A 16225-nucleotide genomic window follows, 5' to 3' on the forward strand; every position below is an offset into this window, starting at 1 on the left:
AATTTCATATTGCTGTAAACTGACAAACATTTTTTGCAAAAGCATAAGAAAGAGAGAGAATGAGATAAATTGATGATCTTTAAAAAAAAAATTTTGTTGGAAATTCCTTTTGTGGTCCCAGATTATAATAAAGCACATTGAAACACTTCATCAGAAACAAGTTTGCCTTGTAATCAACTTTCTAGAGATGAAAAGGTGACCCAAGAGGTATCTTCCAAAGTAAAGATCAGTCATTTAATGTTTGGAACGTATCCTTCTGAAGATAGCATTTGAATTTTTTTTTCAATTTGAAAATGAGATTATAAACAACTACAAAAAAGACTTTCCCCAAAATGCTAATGTTAACAACATTGCAAAGTTCTATGAAAATGATTCTATTTCCTTATGAGAAAAATTATATTAGGGCATACAACATGTATATTCTGTAAAGAAAATGGTTAGCAAGGGCTTAAGAAAGGGCAAATGGCTGGCAACAATCAGGCACAGCAGCAATCAGGCACAGGCCAGAGCCAGCTGTGGAAACAGAGTGTCACAAGTCACCCCGGCCAGCATGACTTCCCCTGGTAAACTTGCTGGAAAGCATGAATTTGTCAAGAGGGTTCACTTTGGGGAAAAAAACAGGGACCAGCAGAACCTCAGAACTAAAGGCCATGGATTTGGAAGCTTGAGAAAGAATCTGTACGGAAGAAGTTAGTGCCCGTTCTCCAAGCCTAGGGCCAAGTAAGTTGCAGAGGAAAGATGTTGAATAACCCAAGACCAATCAGAGAAGATGCAGGCGCCGAACACATATATGCCAGAGAGTTATTTGAGATCAGTTACCTTAATCTTTCACTTGACAGAAGATGAGGCTAAGACCCAGAAATGGGAAAAGACTTGTAAACGTCACACAGTGCCAGAGCCAGAACCTAAACCTGAATGCCAAGTGACTGTACTTTCCATCACCCCACTTTGTTCTTTTCACTGAGAATCATTCAGAAAATAAAGCATGCTGATGAGAAGCAGATGCATGAGTGGAGCAGGTTGGGAGCATGAGGCTAGCATGAGTGAACACTGGTGGTAAAGATTTCAGTCACTGAGAACCCAGGTGATTCCTGATTCTAGATTATAAGCATTTGAAGGCTTTTGCTTTTCTTTAAGAAATGGAGTCTCATGTTGTTGTCCAGGCTGGAGTACAGTGGCATGCACATACCTTGAACTCCTAGGCTCAAGTGATCCTCCCACCTCTGCCTCCTGGATAGTTGGGACTACCAGTGAATACCACCATATCTGACTAATTTATTTTTTATTTTTTTAGAGACAGGGTCTTGCTATGTTGCCCAGGGTGGCCTTGAATTCCTAACCTCAATGATCCTCCCACCTCAGCCTCTCAAGTAGCTGAGATTGCATGAGGCTTGTTTTCTAATTTTATTGCCAACAATTTTGTTCCCCACTAATATTTCTCCAACAACTCCATAAACCTATCAAGATGGCTCAAATGTCATTCTAAATTTGTTTTTTAGTCATAATCCACCTGTTGTGCACATGTGGCTCATCAACGAGTTTACATTATGGGTTCATCCTGCAGAAATGTTATCTATCTTTTTTTTTTTTTTTTTTGAGACGGAGTCTCGCTCTGTCGCCCAGCCCAGGCTGGAGTGCAGTGGCGCGATCTCGGCTCACTGCAAGCTCCGCCTCCCGGGTTCACGCCATTCTCCTGCCTCAGCCTCCCGAGTAGCTGGGACTACAGGCGCCCACAACCGCGCCCGGCTAATTTTTTGTAATTTTTAGTAGAGACGGGGTTTCACCGTGGTCTCGATTTCCTGACCTTGTGATCCGCCCGCCTCGGCCTCCCAAAGTGCTGGGATTAATGTTATCTATCTTTATAAGTGTGTGTATAAAAATGTTTTTGCACATATGACTTTCAAAAAATATGTAAAGCAAATATTTAAGGTTCAACTTGCAGACTCATTATTGAAGGTATGTGTGTTGCTTTTCAAGGCTTACGAGAAGTGAGTATAAATAACAATAAACCTAAGTAGAAATGCCTAAAGCTAATTATCTCCTTGATACTATGACCTAAGCACAAGAGTGTAGTCAAAGGCTCTTATTTTTGCATGTCCAGTGTTAATTCACTCTTCATTTCATAACAACCAGGGTGTCATTTTTTTTTTTTTTTTAAGAACCAGTGCTTTCCACCTTTCTTTTCATATGATTCTGATGGACCAGAGCCCAGTTCCTGGTAGGAGGTGTGGGTCTGACCCAGGTGATTAGTTCAAACATTGAAACACAAGCCGGCTGGGTGCAGTGGCTCACGCCTTTAACCAGCACTTTGGGAGGCCGAGGCGGGTGGATCTCGAGGTCAGGAGATCGAGACCATTCTGGCTAACATGGTGAAATCCCGTCTCTACTGAAAAATGCAAAAAAAAAAAAAAAAAAAAAAATTAGCCAGGCGTGGTGGCAGGCGCCTGTAGTCCCAGCTACTCAGGAGACTGAGGCAGGAGAATGGCATGAACCCAGGAGGCAGAGCTTGCAGTGACCTGAGATCACGCCACTGCACTCCAGCCTGGGCGACAAAGTGAGACCCTGTCTCAAAAAAAAAAAAAAAAAAAAAAAAAAGAAGAAGAAGAAAAAAAAGAAAAGAAATGCAAGCCAATCCAGCCAATAAAAGTCAGTCTTCAAATTTTGTCTTGAACTATTGGAAACAGCTCTCTTTCCAGTGGGGTTGCTAAGCTGGCAAGAAGTAATCCATTTGCTGATATTGGCCATCTTATCAAAATTTATTTCTTAAAAATGCTCACTTCAGTGGTACCTATACTTAAATTATAATGATACAGAGAAGATTAGCATGGCCCCTGCACAAGGATGGCATATGAATTTGTGTAGTTCATATATTTAAGAGAAGGAAAAGGGTGCAGAAAACATACTTAATGAATTAATAGCTGAAAACTTTCCAAGTCCTGGGAGAAAGATAGACATCCAGATCCAGGAAGATCAAGGAACTGCAAATAGAGTCACTCCAAACAGGTTTTCTTGGAAGCACATTATACTCAAATTGTCAAAAGTCAAAGACAAAGATTGAATCCTAAAAACAGCAAGAGAAAAGCATCAAGTCACATATAAGGGAACCCTCATTACATTAATAATGGGTTCTCAGCAGAAACCTTATAGGCCAAGAGAGAATGGGATGACATATTCAAAGTACTAAAAGAAAAAAAAATGCCAGCCAAGAATATTATACCTAGCAAAGCTATCCTTTAGAAATTAAGGAGAAATAAAATCTTTTTCAGACAAGCTAAAACTAAGTAGATTTATCACCACTAGATTGGCCTTACAAGAAATTCTCAAGGAAGCCTTACATCTGGAAAATAATAATCACCATCATGAAAACATGCAAAAAATGGCTGTAAAACTCGCTGGTAGAGACAATACACAAGGAAGAAAAAGAAGCAAGGCAATACACAAAAGAAAAAGAGAAACCTGTCACTACAGAGAATATCCAAGTGCAAAATTAAATAATAAGTGAGGAAGTAAAGAACAAGATATACCAAACAACCAGGAAACAATGAATAAAATGACAAGAGTAAGTCCTCACCTATCAATAATAACCTTGAATGTAAATGGATTAAATTATCCAGTTAAAAAACATAGACAAGATGAATGGATTTAAAAAGAAAAAGATCCAATTATATGCTGTCGACAAGAGACTCACCCTCACCTCACATGTAAAGGCATCTATAGACTTGAACTGAAGAGATGGAAAGATATATCCCACACTAGGAGAAACCAAAAGCAAGCATAAGTAGCTACACTTATATCAGTCAAAACACACTTCAAGTCAAAGTTCTAAAAAGAGATAAAGAAGGATATTATACAACAAAGGAATCAATTAAGCAAGAGAATATAAGAATTATAAATATATATGCACCCAACACCAGAGCACTGATATATATATAAAACAAATTATTAGATCTAAAGGGAGAGATAGACCCCAATACAATAATAGCTAAGGGACTTCAACACCTTACTCTCAGCATTGGACAGATCATCTAGAAAGAAAATCAACAAAGAAATGTTGGAATTAAACTGCACCAGAGACCAAATGAACTTAACAGACATTTAAGTACCATTTTACCCAACAGCTACAGAATACACATTCTTATCAGCAGATGCAACATTCTCCAGGATAGACCATATGTTACGCCACAAAACAAGTCTCAACAAATTTTGATCAATCAAAATTATATCAAGCATCTTCTCAGACAACAATAGAATAAAACTAGAAGTCAATAACAAAAGGAATGCTGGAAACTGTACGGATACATGGAAATCAAACAACATACTCCTGAACAACCAATGAGTGAAGGAAAAAATTAAGAATGAAAAGGGGCAAATGATCTGAACAGACATTGCTCAAAAGAAGACATACAAATGGCTAAGAAATATATTTTCAAATACTCAACATCACTAATCATCAAGGAAACATAAATCAAAACACCAATGAGATATCATCTCACCCCAGTTAGGATGGCCATTATCAAAAAGACAAAAAATAACAAATGTTGGTGAGGACAGTGAAAAAAGGGAACTCTTTACACTGTTGGTGGGAATGTAAATTAGTACAGCCACTATGGAGAACAGTATCAAGGTTCCTTAAAAACTACAAATAAAACTACCATATGATCCAAAAATCCTTCTACTAAGAATGTATATAAAGGAAAGGAAATCATCATATCAAAAAGACATCTGCATTCCCATGTTTATTTGAAGCAGTATTCACAATAGGCAAGATATGGACTAAGCCTAGGTATCCAACAACAGAATAGTAGATAAAGAAAATGTGATATATATACACACAAAGGAATATCACTCAGCCATAAAAATAAATTAAATCCTGTCATTCATGGCAACATGGATAAAACTGGAGGATATTATGTTAAGTGAAATAAGTCAGGAACAGAACTAACTAAACACCACATGTTCTCACTCATATTGTGGAAGCTAAAAAAAGATGATCTCATAGAAATGAAAAGTGGAAGAGATAATACAAGAGGCTGGGAAGGGTAAAACAAAGAGAGGGTTAGGGAGATTTGTTAAAGGATGAAAAATTACAGCCAGATAAGAGGAATAATTTCTCATGTTAAAAAAAACATTGTAGAATGATTACAGTTAACAATAATATATTATATCATTCCAAATAGCTAGAAGAAGGATATTGAATGTTCCCAACATAAAGAAATGAAAAATGTTTGAGATGAGGGATAAGCTAATTACACTGATCTGATCATGCAATACATTATACGTATTGAAACATCAATAGGTATCCCATAAATATGTACAAGTATTATGTGCCAAGTAAAAAAAAATACATTTAATTTAAAAAGGCTATATGAACTACATAAAAAAGTAGAACTGAGACAAAGTATGCAGATGGAAATTACTGCCAATGTTACTTGAATACCTGGAGATAGCACAACCCTTATGGGTAGGTGGTAGATTATTCACAAAAAAATGCTGCAAAAATTCCTTTTCCCTCTATATATTCTTCCCTGGGCAATGTAACCTTACCACTCTTCCATCAAGAGGTAGAGTCTTGTTCTCCACCCCTAGTATGTGGACTTGGCCATGTAACATGTTTTGTCCAATGAGTCATTAACAAATGTTATGCAAGTAAATGCCTAAAAGGTACTTGAGCATGGAGTTTTCCTTCTCCTGTTAGGGGAAACTTTCTCCCACCACATAACACACCCAGGCTAGCTTCCTGGAAGAAGAGAGATCACATGGAAAGCTATTCCAGCCATCTCAGCTGAGCCCCAGACATGTGAGGAAATTTGCGACCATACAGCCCCAACTGAGTCAGTCCAGAGAGGAAGCATCCAGCCAACCCACAGGACTGTGACCTTATATATAGCTAATATTTTAAGCCATTAAATTTTGAGGTGGTTTGTTGCAAAATAAAAGGTAATTAATAAAGTATCAAATTATATATTTTTTTAGCAATTTGAATTGTTTTATCATCTGTAACCAAAATAAAAATAAAAATACCCAATGCTGGCCGGCCGTGGTGGCTCACACCTATAATCCCAGCACTTTGGGAGGCTGAGGCAGGCGTATTACCTGAGGTCAGGAGTTTGAGACCAGCCTGGCCAACATGATGAAACCCCATCTCTACTAAAAATACAAAAATTAGCTGGGCATGGTGGCGGACACCTGTATTCCCAGCTACTCAGGAGGCTGAGGCAGGAGAATCACTTAAACCTGGGAGCCAAAGGTTGCAGTGAGCTGAGATCATGCCATTGCACTCCAGCCTGGGCAACAAGAGTGAGACTTTGTCTCAAAAAAAAAAAAAAAAGTACCCAGTGCCATAGCTAGCATATTTGATACCCAGAACAGATAATTTTTAATACTCCCTTCCTCCATAAAACAAAATTCTTTTCAGTTATAATCATGTAATTAGTAATTATTATTTTTTCTTCATTTGCTTTTGTTTTGAAATAATTAACAACTAAAAAGAAAATTAAATTTTTAATGTAAAGCTATTATTCAAATATATTTGAGTTATTCATGCATAAACTTAAATTTGCAATTACCAAAGAAAAAATAGTACACTTCATGGTTTGTATTTTATTGTTTTAAATATTAAGTACAAGTAAATGTTCCAAGTAGTCTCACTGAATGACAGAACTAACTCAAGACCTGTTTCTTTATCTCTCAATCATTTTTCTGTGACTGCCTAGTTCAAATATATTGTTCAAACACAGAAATATATGCTACTAAGGTTTTAGAGATACTGACTGTGATGTGATCTCTAATAATTCCAAACCACTATGAATTTATAGCTAAGTTCATGTATGCTAAGGCTTCCTGGAGAGCTAGGAGTTCTCCAGATTAACTCCATGTAGAATACAATGTGTCTTAAAAGATAAACTTTTAACTGTGTTAAAATGTAATAAACATTAACAATAATAGTCATTATTTTCAAATACAACAGAACTCCTGGCAATTATTTAGACTGACAGCTTTTTTCCAGAGACGAGTATTTTTATCACTTTAATTGCCTGAATTGCCAGTACATGGTGATAATAGAATATACATAAAATTTTAGTTGGTTTTATTATTGTTTCAAAGTTTTCTACAAACAATGCATCCCCTCATTGTCTGTACCTGGAGTAGACCACTCTCGTCCCCCTGCCCTTGATATGCCACTGTGAATAACACTGGAAATAAGTTTCATTCATGTTGAGAATGATATTCTCCAAAGGACTCCGTCTGAAGCACAACGGAAGTGTTTAATGAATATGTTTGCATGTGGGAGAAAATTTCCAGCAAGATGATTTCAATATTGACCTAAAATTTCCAAGTTTCCTAGAAAGAGAAATGAAGATCATTGATGGCTTTAAGCATTTCAGCACAGTGACCAGGTAGAACTAAGTTTTCATTGGAAGAAAATGCTTAAATAGTCTTCACTGTGATACTCTATTGCAATTTACTGTAAAATCCTTCTAATTCCAGAAAATTATCATGGTTCTCTGGACCAAGACAAGCCAACAAACAATAACTTATTTCCAATTAATTTCCAATTAATCATACACCCTTTAAGGTGAGTTCCCTCTTTCAGGATTCAGGTAAAGCCCCAGATTTTCTTGAGAGAGCTAAAGATATTACACAATGAGTCATAGAATTAGAAGAATGAAACTGATCACATGATGCCATTGATCTATATAAACCTATTCCCATTGAATGTCCATTTGACTTGACTACATATTTTATTCATCTGCTTTATAGCTGGTCGGTTGTAACTTAGTAAATTCAATCCCCTTCAGACTGAAACATATTTTATTCTCTCCAATATGTGCCTTTCTGCTACATTTTATTCCATTTGGTATACTTCCTAATCAATTCTTTTGTGAGCTTCATTTCATTCAGCACAATGTATCCATTGTTAGGATTTATTTCTTTCAGAATGATTTAAATCTATTTTGCTCGACGCTGCTTTAAAGCTACTATATGCACTATCAATTCCCATCCACTGGGCCATGTGGTCTGGTTCATACTCCATCTTCTTGGTTGAGGAAAGATGTACTTTCCTAGCTTGGTCTGATATGAAATGACGGTTGCTTTTTATCTATCCTGGCAATGGCTGTGGACTGAATAATAAGAATGATATGTAGCCATGTGTACGAATGTCAGTGTATTACAGGTACCCAAGGTTGAGATGGGTAACAGTGGGCTCCTAATATCCTTAGAATGAAGTCATCCTTCAGAATCTATGCTTCTAAAATTCTAGGTATCATTTCCAACAGAGGAAATGCAACACACAATCATCAAGCACTCTCGTAAATCCTTGCTGACTTAAAGGACAGCGGAAGGTTGCCTTCTTTGGTAGTATTAATTGTAAGTCACTTTTAATTTTGGTTGGCCCCAAACTTTATGTTCTTTCTTAGTCTTCGAAAGTTCATTTTGCACCATAAAATTATTTTATTCTTCATAGAGAAAAAAACAAAAGTCAATGAAAGACATTTGATTTTAATGACCTTTTTAGTGACTTACCTTCTAATTAATAGAAAACTAGAAAAGGTCTGGGGGAAAGCCCAAAGAGGTGAACGAATAAAAGAACAAATCATGTTGCTGGATATGAGCAGATCAGTTAATTTGAAAGGCTGAGTGTAAATAGGGAAAGCCTGGAAGGTTAGTCTAAAAAAGTACGTTGAGGTCAAGGTTAAGTGGACTTAGAAGCCAGGCTAAGGGTTTGTGGCTGTATCCCAAATGCGAGGAGGAGGTCCTGAAGGTTTTTGAACAGGGAGTTGACATGATACAAGGACATTGTTCCTATAAAACTGGTCCTAACTTCCTAAAATAAAAGGAACTTGAACTAAACACATGGTGATGGGTCATCATGCCGTGAATGTGACAGTGGAGGAGAACACCTTGTTCAAAAGAAAGGTATTTCCAATAGAGAGAGGGGAGAGAAGAAGAGGTGAAGAGGGAAAATCCTTTTTGGATACCAGGAAAATTAGGCAGAAGTGCATTTAGTGAACATATTTAAAACGTAGCAACATAATATATATTATATAGCAGAACAAATGCCAACATGATCAAACTTATAAAATAAAAAGATTGGTGGTATGGAAGATATGAGACCCCTAGGAGAAAGTGACTGTGCCTAATTGGAGATAACTTTGCATATTTTGGAACACAAATATATGAATACTCTTGATTGGGTTTGCTTTATTTTTAAGAGACTATAGCATTTCAGTATAGTACAGTACAGTACAGTACAGTATAGTATAGTATAGTATAGTACAGTACAGTATAGTATAGTATTTCCACAGATATTGATCCTAATAGGACATGAAATTCCAGAAGGAAGGATGCTACTAAAAGTGAAATTCTGAGTATATAATTATGAAAACTGACAACAAGGAAGGTTGGGGAAGCTTGAGGATGGGGAAGCAGTGAAAGAAACCAAACTAGTATAATTGTATGGGGCACATTCTATGAACTCAGATTTTAAGAAGTCACTTATGAAAACAATGCTCAAAGGAAGAAAGTAAGTCTACTGTTGGAAAATGGTTTTTAAAAAAAGAAATCCCAAATGACAGAGAAAAGGCAGAATGATTAAAACTAAGCTCTTGTTTTGTCATTATTTTCTCCATCATGAAATTATATCTTTAGGCTAGACTGATGAGTGAAAAGTAAAAAAGAAAAAAAAATGAAAGAATGAGGCCCTAGAGAGCTTACAAGACAGGAGAAGCCTGGTCTCTAGACCTATACAAGTAGTATCTTATTTTACGATAGCAACAGTAAAATAATTCTTATAGATCTGATCATGGAAACAATATTACTAATATTTGAAAAAATAAAGATCAAAAGCAAATTTGGGCAAATTTCATATTTTTGTTGATTTTTTTAAGGAGGAACAAGATTCTAAAAATAATAAGACACTACAATTGTGAAAAATTATATTAAATATATGATATATGAGCAAGTTGAAAAGATAGTAGCGATTTGTAAGAGCTAGTACACCTTTTTACCTAGAACGAGTAAGGCCAAATCAATCTCTCTCTCTCTCTCTCTCTCTTCTCCACTCCCTTTCTCTCTGTCTCTCTCTCTCCCTGCCTTCTAGCTCTTTTAGAAATAGTTATTCAGCTGGTAGATCAGTGAGACCATAAACATTATACATTGATTTCAATAAGACATCTAACAAAAATCCCCCATGATATTGCTTTGCAACAAATAAAATAAATGAGATGCAGGTCAATTCATAGCAGATCAATTAACTACACCCAAAAAAAAAAATGTTGATCCATGAATCAATGTCCTTAAACCTACCCTCAGGACTCTATCCTTGCCTCCAGATTGTTGAATAAAACCCAGAAATCTGTGTTCTAACAATAGGCTAAACCCAAGGACCCATAATATGCAAAACGAAGCAAAAGTACCCACTTAGATCTGAAAACTCAATTTCCCAAGCAAGGGATGGGAGAGTTTTTCTGGGCAGTAGCTTAAAAAATAAAAGCCCAGCAGGCACTGGTTGACTCTGAGCTCTATCACAATAACACGCGACAGATGCCTGGCCTCCCTGGAAGTTGCCCCGCTCATACACAACCGTCTGCATGTCCTGGGTGGGATGTGGGATGAAATGTTTCTTCCAATCCTCAGGTTCCACGACTCTAACATCAGTATGAATCCCCGCCTGGTGACCTGTGTGTGTATTGCTAAACAATCGCAGAGGAAGAATCGCAGAAAACAAAGGCGATTACAAGTGTTTCTAAAGCCACTGATTTTATCACAAGCCACATAAGAAACCTTCCCAATATCTGCTAATTACCAGAAGGTACTGATCCTCCAGTATCTAGCAGTAGGGACACACACCCCAGCTGACCAAACCATGAGTTTAAGACAGGCAGAAAAACCTAACATCTCCCTGCCATGACAAAGGCAACTAGAATTGCCAAATCCTATACACAAAACATTTAATTTATAACAGTTAAAACCTGGCCTCTGACCAAGTCCAAAAGAACTATGTCTTATTTCACTTGCTCTTGAATATGTCTCTTTCAGAGATAAATGGCTCTGCTCTTGGCCAGTCCTCCCCTCTGTGTGGTGTTTTGTTTAGCTGGGCTTATGACAAGCCAAGAGTTGATGCATCTGCTTGAATGTGTAATTTACCTCTCTGGTCAACTTAGCTTTTTTTTCCTTGACAATATTATGTCAAACAATCACATCACAACTGGCTCTGATCTCTTTGTTGTTAGCTAATAAATTAAAGAGTATTTATTATCTGCTATCCTTTTTTCCTCTTTTAATGGTGACACATTTGTGGTGAATTACAGGGCAGCTTTATAAACTAGGCTCCAGGCCAGTCTCAGGCCCTGCGTCCATGTGAACGTTCCTTCTCCCGGTTGGCCTCCCAGACTGGTGGTAAATCAAGGCAGCTGTCACAGCACACTAAGTTAGTGTGCGTCATTGGGGAGAGCAGGAAGCGTTGGGGGTATAATTCTGTCCATCAAACTAATATGTTATATCAGTAGCTTTGTAATCTTCTGCCATAACTTATGGGAAGTGACACCTAAGAATTCACTTTGAAGGCAATGTGTTTCTTAGACTTTAAGTCAAAACAGACCCGATTCACAGCAACAGTTCCTCTGTTTACATGAGTGGATTTCTAGTGCCAGGGAACCAGGTCCCTATCAATGTGGCAGTATTTAACACGCTCCACCACCGGCTGGATTCTGTTTACAGCCCTCAGGGCAGGATTTGTAAACTTTTCAAACAGGGTTTCTTCTCTTCTTTTTGTTACCCTTGCCTTAACCTCCAGTAGCAGGATAGATAAACATGCTCCTTGAATGTTATCATGACAAAGCAAACCTCTGACAGACGGGAATGAATGGGTGACCCATTTCCCTTGTCCGGTCCCCTTCAACCTTTGTCTTGACAAATGTGGGAAATGGCTCTGGAGGACAGAAGAATACTCACAGCACTATGATAGCAGTGTCAGCTTTGTGCTGTTGCTAAATGTCCACACGGTACTTAGAAATGACGGGAGATAACCTTCAATGGACAGTGTGCTTTTCTAAGTCGTGACATCAGTGTGACCAAACTTAGACCGTGCATCCTCTGAAAGCAATGCCTTATTTTCTAGGATTTGCTGTTGGATTGCCCCTGTCTTCCCCCTTCTCTCATCCTTGGCTGTTTTTCTCAGCAGGCCAATGAGAGAAGCCCTTTGGGGAAGATTAAGTAGTTTTGTGAGCTGCCATCTGATGGAAAAGAAATCTACAAGAACTGTTCAAAGGAGCTCTTCCTCCCCCAGGCACAAGACTAAATATGCACAGTAAAGAAATTTGAAAAATGCCTGCCCTTGCCATCCCCAATACCCCTTTGATTGATAGCAGAGAGGGTTTGCTATGATAATTCTACTTTGACAGGTCCCAGGCATAAATCCCACAAAGTTGTTGCTCTAGTTTGACAACCTTGGAGGGCTCCAGTTAGGAACAGGAAACAGGCCTCTATTTTTCACCCTCAATGCTCCTTCAGGTGCAAAGAAAAGATCGTATGGAAAAAATAAATTCTTATCTAAGGGGGAAACCAAATTCAAAGCAGTTTTAGTACTTATTCATCAGAAAGAATGTCCAATGGAGAAAGATGTGACCTCAGTCCTTCTTCAAACTTAAATTTAAATGCTCCAAATACAAGATTTGAAACCTATTCATGATGAGAAACGGATACACTTTTTTCATTTTTTGGTTCTCCAAAGTTATCTTAGTATTCTCCTTCAAGGTCAGTCTAGAAATGTACCATAACATTTTATAAAACTCATTACTTACAAATGAAAGTACATACACATCCTAATATCCATAATTTACCATCAAAAGCTTGCAATGTGCCACCCGCTGTAACTCATTTTATCCACTCAATTCTCATAACCACCTTAAATGAGTAAAGTCTCAATTTATAGGAATGCAGTTAAAAAGAGAGTCAAACTAATGAATTTTTTCCAGGATACATCTTTCAGTCTTGCTTCACAAAATGCCAGGGGATCTTTGGCAATCAGTGCACCTTCCCTCTCCCCTTCTCCAGCTGAAGAATGATAACTCAGCAACGAGAACCCTAGTCATGAAATCATATTCAACTGTGTTAAATGAAAAATTTGTGGCTGAGTGAGGTGGCTCACACCTGTAATCCCAGCACTTTGGGAGGCCGAGGCAGGCGGATCACCTGAAGTCAGGAGTTCAAGACCAACGTAGCCAACATGCTGAAACCTAATTACTACTAAAATTACAAAAGAAAAAAATTAGCCGGACGAGGTAGCACATGCCTGTAATCCCAGCTGGCTGAGGCAAGAGAATCACTTGAACCTGGGAGGCTGAAGTTGCAGTGAGCGAAGATCGTGCTATTGCACTCCAGCCTGGGCAACAAGAGTGAAACTGTCTCAAAAAATAAATAAAAATAAATAAATAAATAAATAAATAAATAAATAAATAAATAAATCGTGGTTTGCTGTAAGTTAACTAGGGAATTAAATTAAACAGAACCCATTCTCTAAGCATTTTAGTTGATCTACCTGAAAATGCAGTATTGTGATCTATTAAAAATTATTAAGTGATCAAACCCAAGCAAATATTTAAAAAGAAGCAACACTTTCTATTTCTTTAAAATTTTTCAGAAGGTTCCAATTGTCTGCCTCTTTGAATGTGAGACACAGTTTTCTCCTGGCTGTAGGATTCCATTCTAATATTAAGAAAGGGTTCATAAAACTCTAATACCATAAGAGTGGATTCCTCCTCCTTCATGGGTGCCATCGGAGTTCTGCAGAAAGTCTGCACCTACTGAGAGCCGCCAACAACAGGGAAGAAAGAATCCAGTCTTGGAACACTCAGTAAAAGTTGGTTTTTTAATAGGACTAACACAAGGACTTCACCCTGGATCATGAATTGAACCTCCTTTTCTAGGGTCAGTATTTTATGACAGAAGCATCTCACTGAGAATCTAGCCACCCGCTAGGAGTACTGAAGCATAGCTTTGCCAAGAAAGTCGGTGAGGAAATCAAGAACAGAAAACAGCAAGCCGCCCATAAAAATGGGGAGTAGTATCTGAGTTTTTTAAGTCATAGAGCAGCTTGAGCAAATCTCAAGAAAAAGAAACTTGCTACATAATTCTTTCTCACTCCATTGCCCCTCTAAATAGCAAACAGGATATGAGTCCTTGTAAATATCTATAAATTTTCAGGGAGAAAAACAAGTCTGATCTTTGTGTACAGAGTTCTAGGCTGGAAGGAACATGGTTAGATTTCTGTTTCCCTTAGAGGAAGATGCCAGAACAGCATTTTCCCATCAAGTGTTGATAAGAAAGGCATTTAGCATTTCATACGATGAGGCTGCTGTGAGTGGGTGGTATGACATGATAAATTATGGTCAATGCCATATTAAAAATTACAGGCCCTTCCACACATGCTCACTCTGTTTTCAAGCCAATGATATGTTATCCGGCACAAAGCCGTCCGCTGTGGCAGATGTGATAGAGATGTTCCTCTCCCAGAAAAAGCTTAGAATTCTCCAAGGTTTAGAGGTGATGGCCATCTTTGTAGTCCATAAGCAAAAATTAAACTGAACTCATACTTTCCGCAAATGTAGCTCTGCTTACGTCTGACTTCCCACCTTGATCCATGTCCTTCCCTCAGGCATTCAATCTACTTCTCTGAAATATAAGCACAAAATCTGGGGCTAGGAAGGCATTTTAAAATTAGAAAATCATCTTCATCCAACCCTAAAGAGGCATCTCTCAGGATGTTAAGTTATGTTTTTGACAGACTCTTCAGAGACTCCCAAAGAGAGAGCTTGCTCTTGAAGAAGATGAGGCTGGTGAAGTATTGGCTAGATAAGTTAAGGAACTCTGAAAAACCTGACATGAAGTCAACAATTGCCCAGACCAGGGTATCTCAACCTCAACACTATTAATACTTCGGACTTGATCATTTTGACCAGATCATTCTTGGTTGTGGGGACTGTCCTGTGCATGGTAGGATGTTCGGCAGCATCCCTAGCCGATATCCACTACATGCCAGTAGCATACTTCTGCCCTGGGGGTACAAAAATTAAAAATGTATCCAGACATTATTAAGTGACTCTTGGGAGTCAAAGTAGCTCCTAATTGAGATCCACTGTCCTGGACTATTGGGGTAAGGTCATTCCACTGAATCTCTGCAGGCCACATGCTTTCCAATGAAGACGGCTGGATTCACAAGCATATATGGAACCTGTGTCCTTTCCCCATTATTTGAGGAAACATGATAGGACTGCATATAACAATACCCTTCCACTTAGACATTTTAGCAAAAATGCAGGTGCCTTCACTTTGGTCCAGGGAGTCTCTGCTGGGATGACTTTTGTCTGCTCCAAATATTCTCAACCTCTGGAAGGTACCCCAATCTCTTTACATGGCAGTCTCAGGGTATCAAAAAGAGCGTAGGGCCCCACATGCAGACGCTTTCTAAGCCTCTGATACATTCATGTTTGCTAATGCCCTACTGACCAGAAGAAGTCACAAGGTCAAGCCCCGATTCAAGGGGTGGGTAGAGAAACTCTACTCTTGGTAGGAGGAATATTACAGACACCTTGCTAGACAGGGGGCCGGGGGGAATCATGCATAAAGGGATGGAATAAAAGTAGCCATTTTTAACAATCTATCACACTAGGTGAATGGATTTCATAGTAAGTACTTTTCTAGCCAGAGTATTCCAGTTTTATCCACAGCTGAATCTCTCAAAAGGATCTATAATTATTTTCCAAAGAGCAAATGTGTTTGGTTGTCACAGAGGCCCTGGGCTCTGAAACTAAGCTCACTCCACAGGGTTTCATGGTTAATAGCCAGACTACCTTGCCCAATGTTAAGGATGTTGCCTCAAATTCTGAGAAACCCCAAGACTCCCTCACTTTTCTCCATGCCTTAAAGACAGAAAAATGCTTTCAGTACAGCATTGTGGGGAAATATCAAACTAGAAATCAGAAAATGTAGTTTTGTATTTTAACCCTATAACCAGTCATCTATTTAAGTCACTTTATTTTCTCCAACTCACAATTTCTTGATATGCAACCCTGGAAAGTTAAGCTATTCTGGGATAGCTGTGGCAAGAGTGAAGAGTAAGGGACAGAGGAGGTAAGACAAGATAGTCACTGGAATCAGTGAAGCTGGCTGGTATAAAAGAACCTGCAGAATACATGCTCTGTTAATGGCATTTAAATCCACTGTT

The 16225-nt window shown here is 38.2% G+C and overlaps 1 protein-coding gene and 1 non-coding gene across 2 annotated transcripts in view; one reads left to right on the plus strand and one right to left on the minus strand.

Moving 5' to 3' along the window:
• The window catches only part of LRMDA (leucine rich melanocyte differentiation associated), a 1122954-nt gene that overhangs the window by 299459 nt on the left and 807270 nt on the right, over positions 1–16225 (minus strand). The gene's annotated exons all lie outside the window — the stretch shown is intronic.
• Positions 2772–2873, plus strand: LOC114670160 (U6 spliceosomal RNA). Its single transcript, XR_003719648.1, has one exon. It is a non-coding gene; the product is annotated as a U6 spliceosomal RNA (small nuclear RNA).

The sequence above is a fragment of the Macaca mulatta genome, chromosome 9, assembly GCF_049350105.2.
Source record: "Macaca mulatta isolate MMU2019108-1 chromosome 9, T2T-MMU8v2.0, whole genome shotgun sequence".
Classification (NCBI taxonomy): domain Eukaryota; kingdom Metazoa; phylum Chordata; class Mammalia; order Primates; family Cercopithecidae; genus Macaca; species Macaca mulatta.